Raw genomic sequence first — 19,303 nt, 5'->3', positions numbered from 1 at the left:
ACTGCCAACCATATTGAGCACATACTGGGATTTTTAATTTTTTATTTAGAAAGTATAGTGGCTGCCTGTCACAAAATGGCTGCCACAGAGTTTGGCGTAACACAAAATGGCCGCCACATTTAGAAGAGCAGAGAGAGAGACTGGGCCACAAAATGGTGTGGGCATGACCCCGGAAGAGCCCCCTCTCCATCAGTGGGAGAAATCACCATTAGCAACTGACGGAGGGAAACTTTTCCCACCTCCTTTCTGTTCAGAACAGAAGGAAGGGTAGGTGCCCGATCCTGGCATCCAGTGAAATAAGGGAATATTTGCTGCAGGAGAAGACCAAGCTACTGCTTGGCCAAGCCAAGCCGAGACACAGGCAGCAAGCAGTCTATTGCACACTGTGAATTTTGAGGAGGTATTTTACTGAGACATTTTGCGGGTGTCGTGAAAGGTACTGGAGACACACAGGCAGTAGAGAGAAATAGTAGCTGCCCCGAAGTCACCAACCTGTGTGTCTTTCCAGTCCTAGCCCTACACTCTCAGCTACCACACAGATATTCCAGAGCTACAGAATTACCTTGCCAAAACTGCAGAAAAACCAAGCCTATAATTCCAGCCACTCTAAATGACTATCTCCAGAAATAGGAAAACTTGACAACTCATCACCGCTGGATCTCTTATGCCATCTGCTGGGCATTTCAATGGAAGCGTTGAAGGATTTCTAAGTGGAAATGAACCACACACAACATTCATCTCTGCAATTTGCTTTTCACATTTCCGTCAGCAAATCAAGCCCCCTTCTTTAGTTGTGAAGTGGCGCTTGGTACCGTTCAAGCTGCAATTACGCTTTTTAAATATTGCTGGGTATACTGTTTTATCTCTCTTATATATTGGCATATTAATTAAAATTTATGTTCCTTAATCTGTTTGTTCTCAGCCTTTCAATTAAAGCTGTCCAAGATGGATAATGAAAATTTTAATAATGAAAATATGATACAGTAAGAACAATGGCCTATGTAGTTCAGCCAGATGCCTATGGGAAGTCCAAAAGGAATTTTTCCATTTGTGATTCCTTGAAACTGGTTTTCAGAGCCACCCTCCCTCTGACGCTGAGGGGGGAGCACAGCCATAGCAGTTAGGAGGAATTTATAGCTTTGTTCGCCACAAATTTGTCCAATCCCCATTTAAACCTGTCCAAGTTAGTAACTGCCAAATTCTGTAGGTTAACTACAATACAACCTGAATCTAAACCCCACAAGAAAAGCCCAAGAACAAGCAAAGCAGCTCAATAATACAGCAGTACACAACACCAATAATAAACCAGCACTGGCAGTATTAGCAAAAACTGCTTCCAACACATCAGTTATTAAAAGCTCAGGGGGGTGGGTGTTTCTGCTTGGTAGCCGAAGGCCAAAGTACAGTTGTTGCAGTAACAACATTTTAACCACGGTCTGGGAACTTTTGCTCCACATCTGGACAACGGCGTGTGGGGAGAAGGGCTAGAAACTTTCCACTCCTGCAATTTTTTTTGTTTTGCCAAAAATCTTGTCAAAATGTTTTGAGGGGTTGTTGTTGTTGTTTACAATCAAGTGGCATATAAATGTTATGAAATAAATATGAGATTTTTAAAAAATCTCCTAAACTGTGAGGGTGTTTTTTTCTTTTTTTCTTTTTGCTATAAACACGCTTGGGGGCAGTTTTCAGCAGCGGAAATGGTTAAATGATTCTCACCATGATATAGCTCAAACCCCTGACTGCTAGTTTCCTAAGGCTGCATCTGCACCTTACATTTAAAGTGCCCTTACTTTAAGAGTCATGTCTTCCCCCAAAGAATCCTGGGAAATGTAGTTTATTTATGGTGCTGAGAGTTGCTAGGAGACCCCTCACAGAACTACATTTCTGAGCACTCCTAGATCAGGTGTTTGCTCCTTCAGTGGAGTGCAACCCTGCCCAGGGCAGGCAATTGACTAATTTTCTGAACACAAGAACCACTCACCCACAATGCCTCCATCTTCCCAGGACTCAAGCTGAGCTTATTTCCCCCTCATTCATCCTGTTGCAAGGCAAATCTGCTGTCTCACTTGCAAGCACTGCAGCACAGCCCGCATGGAGAAACAGAGCTCAGCATCACCAGCATATTGTTGACAACTTGCCCCCAAACACCTGATGACTGCTCCTAGCAGCTTCATATAGATATTACATAGCATTGGGGATGAAACAGTGCCCCAGTGGTGTAGCATGGGAGGGGGCACTGGGGTGCTTTGTTAGGGGGAGAAAAAATTCAGCACCTGGTGCTGCTTCAATATAGCTGCATGTTTCCATCACTGGGGTCCGTTGAAAACAGCTTCTCCATGCGAACCAGGAAATGACCTCTCCAGACAACTGAAGGACTCTTTTTTTCTTATCTCTGCAGCTGCAATCTCATGATGCTGTTAGGGAGTTGAATGAGCATGCGTACTCTGTATGTTTCCCTCCCTCCCCTTCTGTGTGGCCCTGGGCACTATAAACCCACGCTACGCCACTGCAGTGTTCCACACAACCTCACAATTCAACAGTCATGGGACCAAAAACACTCTCTCGACTTTGTCCATTAGGTGGGGCTGGAACCGACTTCCGGGTTAGCGCCATCGGCAATGGCGGAGTTCCTCTGACTGAGAGGAACCCGCTCCACGAAAATCGGGTCTTGCCGCCGCGGCGAAGGCGGAGACCCTTTAAAAATCCCAGGCGGAGGAAGCCTGGGAACGTGGGATTCAGCTGACACCAGGAGCGCCTCCCCTACTCGCAGGAAACCCTTTTTCGGGGATCCGAAGCGACGTGGGGTGAGCGGCGCGGTGTCTTGAATCGACTGCTATTTTTACGGAGTGAAGCTGCACAGCCATTGCCGGAGAGCGCTGACTTTTTCCTGTGGACAACTGGACTCTAAACAAGTACCCGTGAGTGGAACGGAAAATTGGATTAAGAAACATTTTAATTTGGCACTGTAGCGGGAAGGTTCTAAACAGGAAGTCTGCCTTCCGCTTTTGTAAACAGACTGAAGCAAAAATTGTGCAAGCTAAAGTTTGGAAAGTTGTATATAAATGTCTAAATTTCCTTCAGTTTTAACCACCAAAACCCCTCTTGGAAGCAGGAGAAAAGAGGGGGAATTTTGATTGTTCAAGCCTGCAGGAGAGAGAGTAAAGAAGGATAAATTTCCACCGTCTCAAACCTGGGAACGGGGTGTCAGAGACAGAAATTTCTGGGGAAGTTCATTGACTGTGAATGCAACGTCTTTTGACAGATAGCTAAAGAAGAGAAACAAATTGATTCCAATGTTGCCTTTTGCATTTAAAAGAAACAAAAAAATTGAAAAATGAAAGTAACTTTCTTTTGTTGGACCTGCTTTTAAAAGATGGATACAAATGGAAATTGTCTCCTCTAGAGGGAGCTTGTTAAATTGTTGCTGGAGTCGATCTGGGGATTTCACAGCTGTGGAGATTAGGATCGTGGGACCAGACTCTGACCTTGAATAAAAATGTGTTTAGAAGAAGTTTTGGTGCTTGCTTTTTGCAAGACAAGTGCTTTGTTGGACCAGATACATGAGAAGATGGATTTGATGACTGTTGCAGTTAAAAACTTTGGACAAACAGCGAATACTTATATAGAAACCATTCAGGAACCAACCCAGGAACCTGTTTTGACAGGGCAAGTGCAAATGCAGAAGACAATGGAGGAGGTTGCTGCTGAACCTCAAGTAATACAAATGGAGAGATCTGAGGCCCTGCAGGAGCACAAGCCACTGTTCTTGAAGAATGAATCTGGAGTGGGCCGGGGGCGGTCTGGAGTTGTGGGGGGTCTTAATTTCGGAGGGACTTTGAAACATGTTTTTAAATACTTTCTGGACTACACTGCTGACTGTGGGGAATGGGACTGTGGGGAATGGGCTGATTTGCTGAGGGGAGATGGAGATATCTTTGGGTTGGAGTTTCCCCGAGACCTACTCCTCAATGAGAAAGGAAAGAAACTAAGAAAGAGATCAACAAAAGACAAGGTAAAGTGCAGGTATAAACAAGAAGAAGATCTGCAGAAGGGACATGGAAAAGACTTAAGAGCCTCGGACATAAGATTACCAGGTTGATGGACTAGATGGAATGGACATTAAGGACTGACATAACCCGAGACCAGGAAGAAGAGACGTTGGATGAAGATTGGAAGAAAGTTTTTTAAAACTTATTTTGGGAATTAGTGTAAAATTAACGAGTATTAGGAAAAATGTTGGAATGAAACTATTTGGCTTTAGTAGAAATGATATAAGGAGTTATGTATAAATAAGTATTAAGTTTTAAGCTCTAAGGTATTTTATGGTAAGATAAGGTTAAAATAAATTAAGGTCAACTGAATGACAGAATATAGTGAAAGATGGAAAGGATTTGTTGAGTTAATTAATAGGTTAGACTGTTAAGATAAACTACCCGATAAAAATTGAGAAAGATGGAAAGAATTTGCTGAAACAAATAGCTAAACTAGAATACAAAAAGGGAGGTGTGAGGAGGTCGATGAAACAAGTAAATGAAAGATAAAGATATGGAATATTGGATGTGTTTTTTTATTGTTATTGTTGTTTTTTCACTTTTCTTTATTTTTTTATGTATTGTAATGTATGTTTTGTTAATTTTTTGTTGTTTTCTTTTCTTCTTTTTTCTGTAATTTTTAAACTTCTAATAAATATCATTAAAAAAAAAATAGGTGGGGCTGGAACCACTGTAACACAATGGGCTCAATTCTCATTCCACAGAGTCAGTCCAGGAGGGTAAAATGGTCAGCGCTATTGAGAGCTGCAGAGAGACTGAGATGCAGAAGAGCAAGGCCAAATTCACCTTGCCCTGTTCTCTGCAAAGGTTCTGTTTGAAAGGTTCAGTTGCCACCTTGATTCAAAATGGGGCCCCGCTGTGTCCAAAGACAGACAAAAAAACCTGCCCCTTGATTTTAGGAACCATAAAGCAAAATTTGATTACGATACAAGCAGGCAGACAGACATAAAAGCACAGTCCACAGCCTGAAAAGCACTAGGTGCCAGAGAAATGCACTTTATTCTAGGATATCACAGACCAATTGTTCCTGAGCACATTGTGTTGTGCTGACATTGTAGGCAGAGGAGCCGTCATGGAGGCACTGGAGTCACTGGATTGCAGCATCACCATGCTAGTAGTTAGTGCTTGATTTTTTTTGTATTATTCAAACTTTTAAAAACAGCAGTGGATAATGTATGCCTTGGTGACATCACCGTTTAAATCTGTCTCTTTGCATTCAAAGGTTTTCACTAAAATTATTGTTCTGAATGAGGAAGCAGTGCCATCTAGTGGCCGAGTGTACAACTTACGCTACAAATTAGGGCTCTAATTCAAGTGATTGAGGGTTTGTTTGCACTTCCACCTTTTCCCCAGTGATTATGCACATGGTGACCCACACGTTTCCTGCACTGTGCCAGATCATTAGTCTGAGTTGTGATCCTTCCCTAGATGTTCTTATCTGAGCTTCTTGGAGTTCAATCACATTTAATAGTTTTATGCTTGCTTATGTCTCAGCTCAGTAAGTCAGAAATATAATGGCGACATCTATTTTTGCTCCTCGAACGCAGATGTAACTAATAAACTCCTGCGCTTGCCTTTCAGCCAATTCTAAACATGCCAACGAATAATAATATATATATTTCTAAGCAAAGTTCTTCCTATTTATTAAATTGTTTCCATTCTCCCCACAACCGCCCCGAACTAGTTTGCACTTCTTCCAAATACGGAAGAAATCTGCTTTCTAATAATCACACTGCTAATATTAAAGGCATGTACACACTGTGTGACAATGTGCATTTACTGCTAGATGCAACCTTTTCGGGGTGCTGTACATAAGAGATCATCCTGATGTTGTTCCTCTCCCACACTATTTGCCAATCTAAAGTGGATGCTGTTTCATGCTGAGAATACACTTCTCAAGTGCTTGCTATATACATGTGTAGACAGGAAGTGCTTTCTTAGGTCACCTCCATTGGGGAAGACCTACAGACATTGCAGGGCTCTGCCATTCCCAGTCATCATGCTTTTATGCTGACAGCCAGTGGGGTTAGACAGCCAGACTAGGACTTGGGAGACCAGGGTTCAAATCCCACTCAGCCAGGAAGCTTGCTGGGTTACTTTGGGCTGCTTGTCAGCCTAGCTTACCTCACAAGGACATTGTGGGAATGCATTAAGGACCCCTGACCATTAGGTCCAGTTGTGATCGACTCTGGGGTTGCGGCGCTCATCTCACTTTATTGGCCGAGGGAGCCGGCGTACAGCTTCATGTGGCCAGCATGACTAAGCCGCTTCTGGCAAACCAGAGCAGCGCACAGAAAAGCCGTTTACCTTCCCGCCAGAGCGGTACTTATTTTTCTACTTGCACTTTGATGTGCTTTCAAACTGCTAGGTTGGCAGGAGCAGGGACTGAGCAATGGGAGCTCACTCCGTCGCGGGGATTCGAACCGCGAACCTTCTGATCAGCAAGTCCTAGGCTCTGTGGTTTAACCCACAGCGCCACCCGCGTCCCTTGTGGGAATGCATTATATTCCTCTTTATTCCCAGTAGTAGTTTTTATGTAATGAGGAAATCAACAGTGAAAACGAAACAAACTGCTGTGTGAACTCAGCCAAATAATTAATCTAAAACACTGTGTAGCATAGTCTATGCCCAAAAGCACTTCCATTGGTCAGTGCCCCTCCAGACATTTTTACTGAGCATTCACCATGATTTGTGCCCGATTGTACTGGAAGGATTATATATTTTCTTCTCCCCCTCCCCCCCGATAGCATGTGCACTTGCAAAAGTTTTGGGGCAGTATACTACATTGTTTATAACAGGTGCATCTCATGGTTTCCTGCTAAAATTGAGCAACTTTATTTCTAACACAAAATTTCCAGGAAGGGGTGTGTGTGTGTTTTGTTCTGCCTTTTTTGTGCTGCAGTGAAGGAGTGCCCCCCCCCCCGAAGCAGATGTCAATAACATGGCCATATTTGGGAAGCACTGCAGGAGAACTAATTTAAAAGGAATGGTGTGTGTGATGTTTTGCAGACCCTGCTGATGTTACTGGGCAGGGACAGAAGCTGCATGCAGCTGCTCCATTTTTGAGGACTGCTTCACCCACTTTGGCCAGGCCGTCTCCAGAGAAGGAGAGGAACAGCATGTTTGACAGGTAAAGACTTGACATCCCACTGAGCTGAGAGGAAGATGATTGATTACTTGTGGTCATCATGGGGGATCTCCTATCTCCCTTCCAAACAGTTCAATATTTTATCTGTGGATTTGTAAGTTTGCCTCACTCGGGGGAAACAGAGGGGCAGGAAGGCAAGGATTTTTTTACACTGGGAACTCAAACTTTATGATTGGCTAGTGCCCGGTCTGTCATTGCCCTCCTGACACACCACAAGGAAAAGGGTGGTTCAGCTCTGGATTTGTGCCTCCTCACCTGCTTGATCTAAATAGGCAGGGAAATTCAGAAGTGCAGGTGATGCTGCACTGTCAGGGACTGGCTGGGCACAGAGGAATGGAGGGAGGAACTAGCTGGGGAACTGTGGCGGTCACACAGGGTCCCCAGGTGTTTCGGTCTATTGAGCCCTGTGCCACCACTGTGCTCGCTTCCCCGCTGCCACCAACCAGTTACTCTCTGGTAAAACACTGAGTCCAGTCAGTTGTTAAAAGTGAACCAAGAAAAAAAACAAACCCAAGTTTCTTTTACAAACATTAACAAGTTTATGGTTTCTCAGATAATATTCCTGTCAGTATCTTAACTTTAGTTTCTTTACCGGCCTATACCTTCCTAATACCTTCTGACTGATTATCTCAACTGTTTGACTGACTCCTCTTAACAATTTCTCTCACTCTCTCACATCAGACTAGCCCAACCCACAGACGTATCTTCTCTGTCTCTTCTAACTCCAGACTGTCTTCTCAACAACTCTAACTCCCTAAAAAACCTCTGTGCTTAAACCTTATACAGTGGTACCTCAGGTTAAGTACTTAATTCGTTCCAGAGGTCCGTTCTTAACCTGAAACTGTTCTTAACCTGAAGCACCACTTTAGCTAATGGGACCTTCTGCTGCCGCCGTGCCGCTGCTGCACGATTTCTGTTCTTATCCTGAAGCAAAGTTCTTAACCTGAAGCACTATTTCTGGGTTAGCGGAGTCTGTAACCTGAAGCGTATGTAACCTGAAGTGTATGTAACCTGAGGTACCACTGTACACAGTTAACTCTGCCCCCTGGGTTCCCATTGGTTAATCATTTTACAATTGGTTAACCCTTTCCCTATGAACCCAGTATGATGTCACACACATATGAGGGCAAACGCCACAGGAACATCCCAAGGGAAGAAAGCTCAGAGCCCAGGGAGTGGTGGTGGGATGACGATGCGTGGTCTGAGGGAGAAGACTGTGGGGAGAAGGTTTCGGAAGCTGGACCTGAGGAGGAGAAAGTGGGCAAGCAGTTCTATCTACTGGACTGCAGTAGGCAGGTGGGGGCTGGCTGAGGCCAGACTGAGCTTCGTGGGGCAGAGCCGCATTGCCCTAATAGACCAGCCTGTGTTGGGTGTTGGGAGACTGTGGAAGTGTATGGGGGACGTGTGATGTTGGCCTCACCAGCTGTCAAGCCAGAGGTACCAGACCTCGTACTCAGAATTATAGAACTGTTAAGTTGGAAGGGTTATGAATCGTTATTCTTCTGACCTGCTGGGAAGTGTTGCCTGATGATCAGAGTGGCACACGGATTATTTTGTAAACCTATGAATGCAGGATATCTATCTATCTATCTATCTATCTATCTATCTATCTATCTATCTATTTATCTATCTATCTATCTATCATCTATCATCTATCTATCTATATATCTCTATCTAACATATATAGCGAACACTCTCTCCACACTCAATAAAGATATAAAGGCAGTGATCCTATGCACACTTTCTTGGGCAAAAGCTCCATCCAGTTCAGTACAATATACCGGTACTTCTTAGGAAAGATGGTGCTGTATAATGAATGCACATCTTTATGAAATCTAAGGAAATGCACTGTTGCCTTAAGTCCACTTGGTGGCACCAAAGCATTTTGTTGAACATCTTCATTCACCCACTTTGAAATGTTTACTGGTCACGGTATGTTTTCCTTTAGCGTATAAAAACACGATTATGGCAAAACACACTGTATTATTATTTTTTCTGACGCAAGGAACAAGTGATAGGGGCGACACACACGTCTTGCCAAACGTATTAATCACAGCATGATCCCAATAATACTGGCAAAAACAATGCAATGAACTTGTGTCAAGGGAATGTCTTCACCCACATTAATGCTTAATATGTATGGTTTTACTAAATAAGAACGGAAACAACAACCGTGTTTATATCCATGTACCCTTAAGGAATTACAGATAACCTAATTTATTTATCTCATTATTACCAAGGTGATGCTTACTGTCTTGGGAAGAATGAAGTCATATTTTAAGATACTCATGAACCGCTTAGCTTACATTACTCCTAACACACACACACACACGACATAATGTAAGCTGAGTGGTTAATATAAATAACAACTAGCCATTGCACACAATCACCAGGTTTCACTGAAAACGTGCATGTAATGTGTCCATGAAGATGAACTTTGTTCCTCTCCAACACAAATCTTCAAGGTTTAGGAGGTGGTTTTGCCTACCCAGACAGGCAGGTTTGGTCTGCCTCTTGTAGGTGTATGCCTTTATGAATCCTGCATATGTATAATAAATTGGATAACCAAGCCAAACCAAGCTGTGGAACCCGATTGTGTCCTCGGAATTCCCCAGTAAACAAAGCAAACAATAGACTTGCTCATTGTCCTAAAAATAGATGGTTGAATATTTAATGGATAGTTGTTAACATCCTTGAAGTCTTTTGATGGAAGGCAGAAATCAGTTGCTTTAAAACAATGGTGATAATAATAATGATGCCATATGGAAATACCTGAAATTTCAGAGTTCCTGAATCCATCACAGCTAATTCCTACCTGAGGAATCTTGTGCCTCTCAATGACCTTTTTATTGAGCATTCATCCTGATTTGTTTGCTCAAAGGTTATATGACTTCCCATCAACAGATTATAATTCCATGCTTCCTAGTACATTTCTCCATCACTTCCCTTACCACTTTTTTTTTTGAAGTGGGCTTGTTGCACAATAGCATTTACTGCCACGTGATTGAATCTCTTGAAAGGGGACCTTATTTGTGGCAGGGAAAAAGGATTATTTTCCGATTAGGAGAAGGGAAGAGACAGAGAGAGCACTGAGTTAAGTCTTTAAATTAGGCCATGTGGCTTTTAGAAATAGGCAGGTCAAATGGTGCCATAAACCACGGTGGGAAACATACAAGGCACAGTTTCACAAAGAATTATCAAGAGAAATTGGCAAAGATTCACAAGGTGGTAATTAAATTTCCACCGGAGACTGACTTGCAGATCATTAAACTCTGTATAGCTATCAAGACTGCTGAAAGCTTTTCCAAGTGACAGGTAAGGAAGGGGATTCTCAGCAGGGACCAAAAGAAAGAAGGATCACGCTCCAGAAAAAAGACAGGTCAAGGGAGAAAAGGGGAAAACAACAAGTGCTTGTGGTTTCAAGGAAAGAAGCTGTCTTCTCAGGACGGAATGACCCTCATTCTAAAGCCTACTGAGCATTACTGCCAAATCAATACTAAAGCGGTTTGCTTGATGAGAGAGTGAAGATTTATTTGCTCTGGAAAGCACAGAGCCTTTTACACCCCCATGAACAGAAAGCCTGCCTGTCCCATGCAAAAAGATTTAAAAGGAATATGCAGGTAATTTTCAGCCGCACACCCTTATTCTAGATATGTGCATAGCTTTGATGGTGGGGGAGCCATACACTGCTTTTAAAATTGCAATCCTACGGCAAAGGCTCACGCAAAGTGAAGACAGCCACAATGGCATGAGGCAGTTGGCTCCGGATTTCTGTTTGAAATGGTTTAAAAGACAGAATATTGTGGTACTAACCACTTTATTATGGCATTCGGTTTCATGGACTACATTCCATCAGATGCATCCATGGAAGCTTATGTTGTAAGAAATGTGTTCAGCGTCTAAGGTACCCAATGCTTGGTTGCTTTTTTTGCTTTTCCTTCCCTTCCTTTCCTTCTCTCTCTCTCTCTCTCTCTCTCTCTCTCTCTCTCTCTCTCTCTCTCTCCCTTCTTTTTTTCTGCAGCAGACTACACCTCTGGACATTTCTTAAATGATTGTTTTATTCATTTTTATTTAACATTTCCCATCTTGCTCTTGGGCTCCATGATCACTGAAGATGGTGACATCAGCCACGAAATTAAAAGACACCTGCTTCTTGGGAGAAAAGAAATGACAAACCTAGACAGCATCTTAAAAAGCAGAGACATCACCTTACCAACAAAGGTCCGTATAGTTAAAGCTATGGTTTTCCCAGTAGTGATGTATGGAAGTGAGAGCTGGACCATAAAGAAGGCTGATCGCCGAAGAATTGATGCTTTTGAATTATGGTGCTGGAGGAGACTCTTGAGAGTCCCATGGACTGCAAGAAGATCAAACGTATCCATTCTTAAGGAAATCAGCCCTGAGTGCTCACTGGAAGGACAGATCCTGAAGCTGAGACTCCAATACTTTGGCCACCTCATGAGAAGACTCCCTGGAAAAGACCCTGATGTTGGGAAAGATGGAGGGCACAAGGAGAAGGAGACGACAGAGGACGAGATGGTTGGACAGTGTTCTCGAAACTACCAGCATGAGTTTGACCAAACTGCGGGAGGCAGCGGAAGACAGGAGTGCCTGGCGTGCTCTGGTCCATGGGGTCACGAAGAGTCGGACACGACTAAACGACTAAACAACAACAACAAATCTTGCTTTGGACTAGGGTTTACCCTGCTTTTGCTGCGATTGTTAGCGATGAATGAGTCCCGACCTGGGTGCCCCTCTGCCACCTGAGTGTTCCCACTGAATGCTTTAAAAGCCTAAATGATTTTTTCAGCATTCAGTAGGAATGCTTGAAAAGTTCAAAAAGCTCAGGAGCTTGTCTCTATACCTGCACGATTCCCCTTAGGGGAGCGAGTTATTACAGGCAGTGAGGTCCAAAATCATCTGGAACTTGGTATTGTCTCTGCTTCCCCCCACTGGCTGTGGAATGAATGGCAATGCAGGAAGCTTGTGATGCGACACAAAAATGAGGTGAAAAAGAGCAGGCCTATGACCTGGTGCTGTGAGATGGCAGGGGCTTGAAACAGAAAGTCCTCCTCTGCTAGTTCAAAAATGCCTAGACCAGGCTTCCTCAGCCTTGGCCCTCCAGATGTTTTGAGACTACAATTCTCATCATCCCTGACCACTGGTCCTGCTAGCTAGGGATCATAGAAGTTGTAGGCCAAAAACATATAGAGGGCTGAGGTTGAGGAAGCCTGGCCTACACCATTCCAAGATAGAAGAAGAGTAGAGTTTGGATTTGATATCCCGCCTTTCACTCTCCTTCAGGAGTCTCAAAGCGGCTAACAATCTCCTTTCCCTTCCTCCCCCACAACAAACACTCTGTGAGGTGAGTGGGGCTGAGAAACTTCAGAGAAGTGTGACTGGCCCAAGGTCACCCAGCAGCTGCATGTGGAGGAGTGGAGACGCAAACCCGGTTCCCCAGATTATGTGACTACCGCTCTTAACCACTACACCACACTGGCTCTCTAATAGGTCTAGATCCCTTGGAGTTCATATTGTCTCTGCCTCAAAGTGGTAAAAATTCTTCTTGAACCAGGGGAGGAGGAGTCTGCCTTTCAAGCTAAATGCCTCCCATTTGGAGTCCTATACCATCTGTAGCTGTGCTGTTCCTTTCATGTCTATTTTTGTGTTACCATCCACTGATGATGTCTGTAGTCAGTCAGGTTGATGGGCTTGCTCAACAGCATCCGGAATCTGCTCACAGCAACACTGCAATGCAGTGGTTGTGACAACCCGTTATCCCAATATGATACGCTTACCATAGCTAACACAGAGGGATGTGGGTGGGATTTTTAATCAAGCTATGTGTAGCACAGAGATAAAAGGTTGCTGCCTTCTCTGACCCATATGCTGAATCCTGACCACAACCAAATGGACAGAACTCCAATAACCTGAGATGCAACAGACAAGAGCAGAAAGATTTGTAGTTCAGCCAGTTTAGATGAACAGGATTCAGCTGGCTTAAATCCCAGATCCTCTCCCATAAATATGCCATGTATTGATCTGTAATCCATATTTCCTGCCGCTTCTTTGGCACAGCAATAATACATGCAATGTGAAGGGTAAATATGAGCCTTAATGAGACAGAGCAAATATAATTTATAGTAGTGAGATAGATAAACTGGACACAATTCTCTTCGAGCTTGTAAGGACTAGAGTTTAAATTTGTGCAACTATCTGTCTTGTCCCACTACGCTCTGAAATGTCCTTCCTGCTCCAATTTCAAATGAAAGCTTTGTGTGTGTGCCAACTCTTGAAAAGTTATTCTGAATATCTACAATTTTTTTCTATGGTGTTTTCTTTTGAAGCACTGAATCTGGAAGTCAGGAGACCAGACAAGATTAAATTGGAGCACGTCCAAATGAATGACTTATCACAAGGCACTTTCTTATTCCGCAAAACACCAGTTTTAGCAATTCATATTCCTTGCTATTTCACAAGGGTTCAGAGGAAGGTGGGTAACGTATACGTTGCGTTTCCCTTCCCTTCCCTCCCCATGCCCCCTATGGATTTTAGTGGCTATTAACTATCTGGACTGTGCTGAATATTCTTAACAACAACAACAAAATGTTATTGCTAGTTTAGGTGATGAGAAATGATTCTCATTTTGAGGGTCTAGAAAACCTCGAAAATGTTCTCTCGTGAAGATACAGGTCTCCGTCAACAAGCAAGGTTAATTGACAGCAAAAAAATGTCGATAAACACACATGAGTGCGGAAGGAGTTGCAGCTGGATGGTAGATCACACATTTTTCAACATCCTATGTCCAGTCTATATAATGGGGTCTAGCTATGGGGTCTCCAATACAGTGCCCATGGGACCATTATACTCTTAGTTTACCCTCCTCCACAGTGCTTGCCAAAGTTCCCTGCCCCTCACAATTCTTAATTGTTTTATTTTTTTTGGCTGTTGGAGCAAGTGGGGGGTGGAATCTACTTTTTCCGGCTGTTATTTTATTTATACGCTTACTGAACTACATCTCCCAGAGTTCTTTGGGAGAACCCATGACCATTTAAAGTGATATCATTGTATTTTAAAAGTATAGTGTGAATGTGGCCATACACAACCCTCTCTATCCTCTGCCCAAGTTAGCAAGAGGGAGTGTCAAGAGATCAAGGCCACATTTCGGCCTGGCAGAAAACAGGTGTGAAGTAGGCAGTGACGGCTGTGATCTAGAGAGAGTTCCAAGGACCAGATAGAGGTGTCTGGAAGGAGGGCCACATTCAAAAATAAGAATAGCCTGCTGAATCACCCCTTTTGTGATTTATCTTATGCCGCTAACAAACTCCTTTTACAGGAATGTTTGCACTGCATATCCTTCCCACCTGGAGACAAAGTGTATCGCTATAACCTTGGCTTGTGCATGAATCTTATTTCAGCAATACTGTATACATAATATCAGTGGTTTGCAGTCACAGTTGTTTCCTGCAATCAACGTGGTTCCTCATTACCATAACTGATAAACATCAATCATGTTTGACAGGAATGTCATCACTTCTTTCCAGTTCTCTGGCTGTCCATTCCAGCCCAGTTTCTCAGTGACCACAAGTGTAATCTAATTATCAGTTTCATCACTTAGCTTGACCTGCAGCAGCATAAACAGTACTTTGTGTTGCTGGGGCTAAAATGTATCCTGTACTACTTTTGGGTCAAGCCATTCACATCCTTATTATCCTGAACATGCCTGGTGCATACATGGAGGCAATCAGCTGTCTTCTCTTTGCCAGTACCAGAGCAGATGACGATCCTTCGCAGGCATAGCAATAAGATTACACATACTATTACATTTTTGCCTGTTGCTACTACATTGACACTGGGGGCTTGTCCCTTCACTCCGGCATTGGGACCTGAGAATCCCAGCCTATGCGCTGCTGCTTCAGTTTAACAACTCATTTATTTATTTTCTTACATTGACAATCCCACCTTTCTTCCACCATGGAACATAAGGCAGTGTATATGTGGTTTCCCGCTCCGGCGGGAAGGTAAACGGTGTTTCTGTGCGCTGCTCTGGTTCGCCAGAAGTGGCTTAGTCATGCTGGCCACATGACCCAGAAGCTGTACGCCGGCTCCCTCGGCCAATAAAGCGAGATGAGTGCCGCAACCCCAGAGTCGGTCACGACTGGACCTAATGGTCAGAGGTCCCTTTACCTTATGTGGTTTCCAGACCTACATAGCTTCAGAAAGGTAGTGGTTTCATACACCTCCAAACCATATTCTTGGTCATGGCATACAGAAAGGTACACTATGGTTTCTTTTCCATTATAGGATGCAGGCTCAGTGCCACCCTGAACTAGAATTGTAAAACTGGGTAAGAGGCCTTCCATGCCTGCTTCTGTTCATCTGTGTATCAGCCCACACAAGACTGAAGATTTGCTTTTTCAAACTAAGTGGCAGTGTAAATTCCAACATGCCCTTTCCCTGCCACCACTGTGGATTGGTTCATCTTGGTCAAGTCTATGGGATCTCCAATTAAATATCTCCAATCTCTGAGGCTATTCAATATCTCCATCTCAGACTTTGGGGGTTGATGCTGTCAATCTGAGTTGTTGGCATTGGCACCAATCTGGGCAGATTGGGCATTCTCACTCCGAAATACAATTTGCCACATTTTGAAATGAGTGAAGTGACAGACATCACCTGTGAAAGAGGCCCCACCCCAATAAGACCATTAAAACCAGAGGCTATCTACAGCCCTGGACTAGAATGAACCAATAGTCTATGACCACGCAAGCCAGCTCCTTACAACTATGTGTGCATACACTTTGCACATTTTAAATTGTACAACCATTTTCTAACTTAAGGCATTTGAAAAGGCCTTTTGCCTACGGAAGAGGTTAAAAAGGGGACTGCTGTGAAAGTTAGAACTGGGCAACCAATCCTTTCCTGACTGCAAATATGTTTCATTGAGCAATGCTGCTCTTTGCAGGTATACGAGGGCAAAATGAGAAAAGGATATTGTCAATACATCACAACCCCTTACGTTTATTGAAGAGAACAGCTCGTGTGTGCATAGTATACTAATAAATGGGCAATGACTGCAAGGTTGCTAGAGAATAATAAGATATATGGAAAAAAGACTCACGGATAAAAGTCTTGTGTATGCCATTGAGTATATATTTATTCACCTCTTTTATTTTTATTTCTGAGCATGCAGAAATATGATGGCAAAACTAGCTCACCACTCATCCCTGCTCCTGATAGAACTGTCAGCATCTTAAAATCCTGGAAAACAGATTGAATCCCTGCTTCAGAATCCAGATGCTCAGCAGTCCCTATAAATCAGGAATGAGGAATTTCAGACCTAGAAGCTGAAGGCAGCCTTCCAGATCTATCTGGCCCTTGGGAATCTTCCTAGGTCATGTCCCACTCTCCAGGCCACCCCCCTCACTGACATAGTTCCACATCCTCCTTTAGCCTGGCTGGAATGTGTCCTTGAATTCTGATAGTGTGAACGGGAAAAGGTTCCCCATGCCTGTTATAAAAGCAAGAAGTTGAATCTGCTGGCAGGCTGGTCAATAGCGCACACCTCTTCTTGTGCCTTTATTGTTTTCCTTTCTCTTTGTGCTGCCTTCCTTTCCCAACCTTACATAGGAGCCAACTCCTAGGGGCTAAGGTCCCCTCACCTCTCATAAAACATTTGAGGGGGCAACCCCCCTCCCCAAGTTGATGGGCCTTGCCATTCAAATGGTGTGTGTGCCGTGTATTGTGATCAATTATGTGGGGTGGGGCTTACCTCCCCCTCCCCAATCTTTTATTCAACTTGGCATCCCTGAAACCCTATTTGACTTGACTTCTGTTTGGTCCTCCCTACCACTTTGCTGCCTGTCTCATCAAAGTTTTCCTGGTCACAATCCTGCTCAAACTTATCTCCTTTCCTTTATCCTGCTTTGATCCCATGTCCTATCTTGCTCCCTGATACAGGATTAGGAAGGGTTCTATAACACAGGTGAAGACCATGGGAGAACCACAGCCCTGCTTTGCTACCTACAGATACAAGCTTGGTTGTTTGCCAAGGACTGGTGCGTGGAGGACTCTTCTAAGTGAAATGAATACCAGAAAATAGGATGGAGGGGCTGGGCTGCTCCTACGCTGCTTCTGGCTGAAACATCTTGTTTGTATTGAGAGGTTTCCATGTCCCTTGGAACTCATGCAATTCAGTGCATCCTGGGAGAATTTATTTTCCCAGGCCACAGCTACAGACCCTGATGTTGGGAAAGATGGAGGGCACAAGGAGAAGGGGACGACAGAGGACAAGATGGTTGGACAGTGTTCTCGAAGCTATCAGCATGAGTTTGACCAAACTGCGGGAGGCCGTGGAAGACAGAAGTGCCTGGCATGCTCTGGTCCAGGGGGTCACGAAGAGTCAGACATGACTAAATGACTAAACAACAACACAGCTACTGACTACTCATAGAAATGGGCAAATTCTTCATTGGACATTGTGGAGAAATGATGTTAGCCAAACTACCAGTCATTTTTGGCTGGTGGCCCTTCTCCATGATGTACAAGGCTGATCTCACTTGCCCACTTAAGCCATCAGTGATTAGACTCTGGTTCATGTTCTTTTTAAATGGCAGATTTCTTGTCATTCTCAACTTTAATAATTGTATTTATTTTAGGGAAGAAATTTGGCAGAGCATGTGACTATGGTCCGTAGCTCAGCAAAAAGTGCCAAGTTCAGTAGCTGATGGTGGGAAGACCTCTACTTGAGAGTCACTACCAGAGTAGACAATATTGGGTTAGATAGTCTTGGGCTTCTATTTTTCAAATGCTTTAAATCTGGCAAGAGTCCTGAAGTTGTGCTCCTTTTCATTAGATCTGGCTGCTTTCAGTGCAAATGAACTAGTTTTTGACCTTTCCCAAAGTTACCTGCGTGCGTATGCAAATGACTGGTGCTATTTTAGAAGCATGCTTAGATGTATATGCCTAATGATAAAGTATTGCTTCTGAAGATGAAGCATTTGTACTTTGCGCCCTCTTCCGTTCTCCATGTGATTAAATTCTCTCATCAGAATGAAAGCCGTTTATCATCCTCAATGTACAGATAATATGATGATTGATGGCTTTGCATCCAACTGTATAATATGCAAATATAGCCTTCTGCTTCCTCTTTGGCAAAGCCCTGTATACTTCTTCCCATTCATTTCCTAATCCCCTTAAACACGAATGTGATATGTGCGTTGTGGAATGTGATCACCACAGGGATTCTGAACTCCCCCTGACCCCCATCCTAAAGAAAAATACTCAGGATTTAATAGCTATTAAGCTTCCTGAAAGGTAGCATTACCAGATTAGGTTTATGCACCAACTTTAGAAATGCAATTATTTCACTTTCTAAGTGCTATCTGATGGTAAACATTGTCTTCATTTATAGCTGACTCCTTGAAAATAATAAAGACACAGCTGTTGTCATCTGAGCCTTATGGAAGAGAGAAACTGCAGATAATGAAAAATGTTGATAATGAATATTTGTTTCCAGGGAATTAAAATCCCAGAATCACTCAGCTGCTGATGTAAATAAATCAGGATTGCACAACCTGTGATCTAGCAACCTGAACAAAGTCCACCAGCCAGGTGACATGATTAGCAGATAATTGGCATAGTCCCAATAGGCAGCATAACAGCACTTTATCGCATCCCTAGTGGGACTTCCAAGTTCTGCAGACCTGGATTTTTTTTTAACTTTTAATTTAAAAAAGGCAGGGTACATAAGGCAACATAAAGGTTTTGCACACTAATATAACCAGCGCACACCCAAAAGGTTCAAAGCAATATATATTGGAAAAATAACACACTTGTTGACCATGTGACACTTCAACAGGGGAGACCATTTCAAAACAATGTCCTGTTTGCTGGGCTTGTGAATTAACAAAGTGACAAAGATAATTCCTGTTGGAAGAAGAGTCTTATTTTTTATGCATATCGTTCCACTAAATATCAGTCTGCACTATTTCGGATTTCAGCATCACCTGTAATGAAAGGCCCCCCCTTTTTTTTTACAGTCATCTTGCAGAAATAGTGAAATTGCTGCAAAATGACACACCTGAGGCTCTAGACAAATATA

At 43.3% G+C, this 19,303-nt stretch overlaps 1 protein-coding gene and 1 long non-coding RNA gene across 12 annotated transcripts in view; one reads left to right on the top strand and one right to left on the bottom strand.

Moving 5' to 3' along the window:
* Positions 1-19,303, bottom strand: part of RALYL (RALY RNA binding protein like) — a 254,988-nt gene that overhangs the window by 74,787 nt on the left and 160,898 nt on the right. The gene's annotated exons all lie outside the window — the stretch shown is intronic.
* LOC310766861 overlaps positions 7,084-19,303 on the top strand; it is a 46,217-nt gene continuing 33,997 nt past the window's right edge. The window contains exon 1 of the long non-coding RNA XR_014550471.1: positions 7,084-7,182. This is a non-coding gene — a long non-coding RNA (uncharacterized lncRNA). The remainder of the gene's footprint in view (positions 7,183-19,303) is intronic.

Source organism: Podarcis filfolensis (assembly GCF_964270895.1).
Source record: "Podarcis filfolensis genome assembly, chromosome: 7".
NCBI lineage: Eukaryota > Metazoa > Chordata > Lepidosauria > Squamata > Lacertidae > Podarcis > Podarcis filfolensis.
This window is presented reverse-complemented; position numbering and strand designations above follow the sequence as displayed.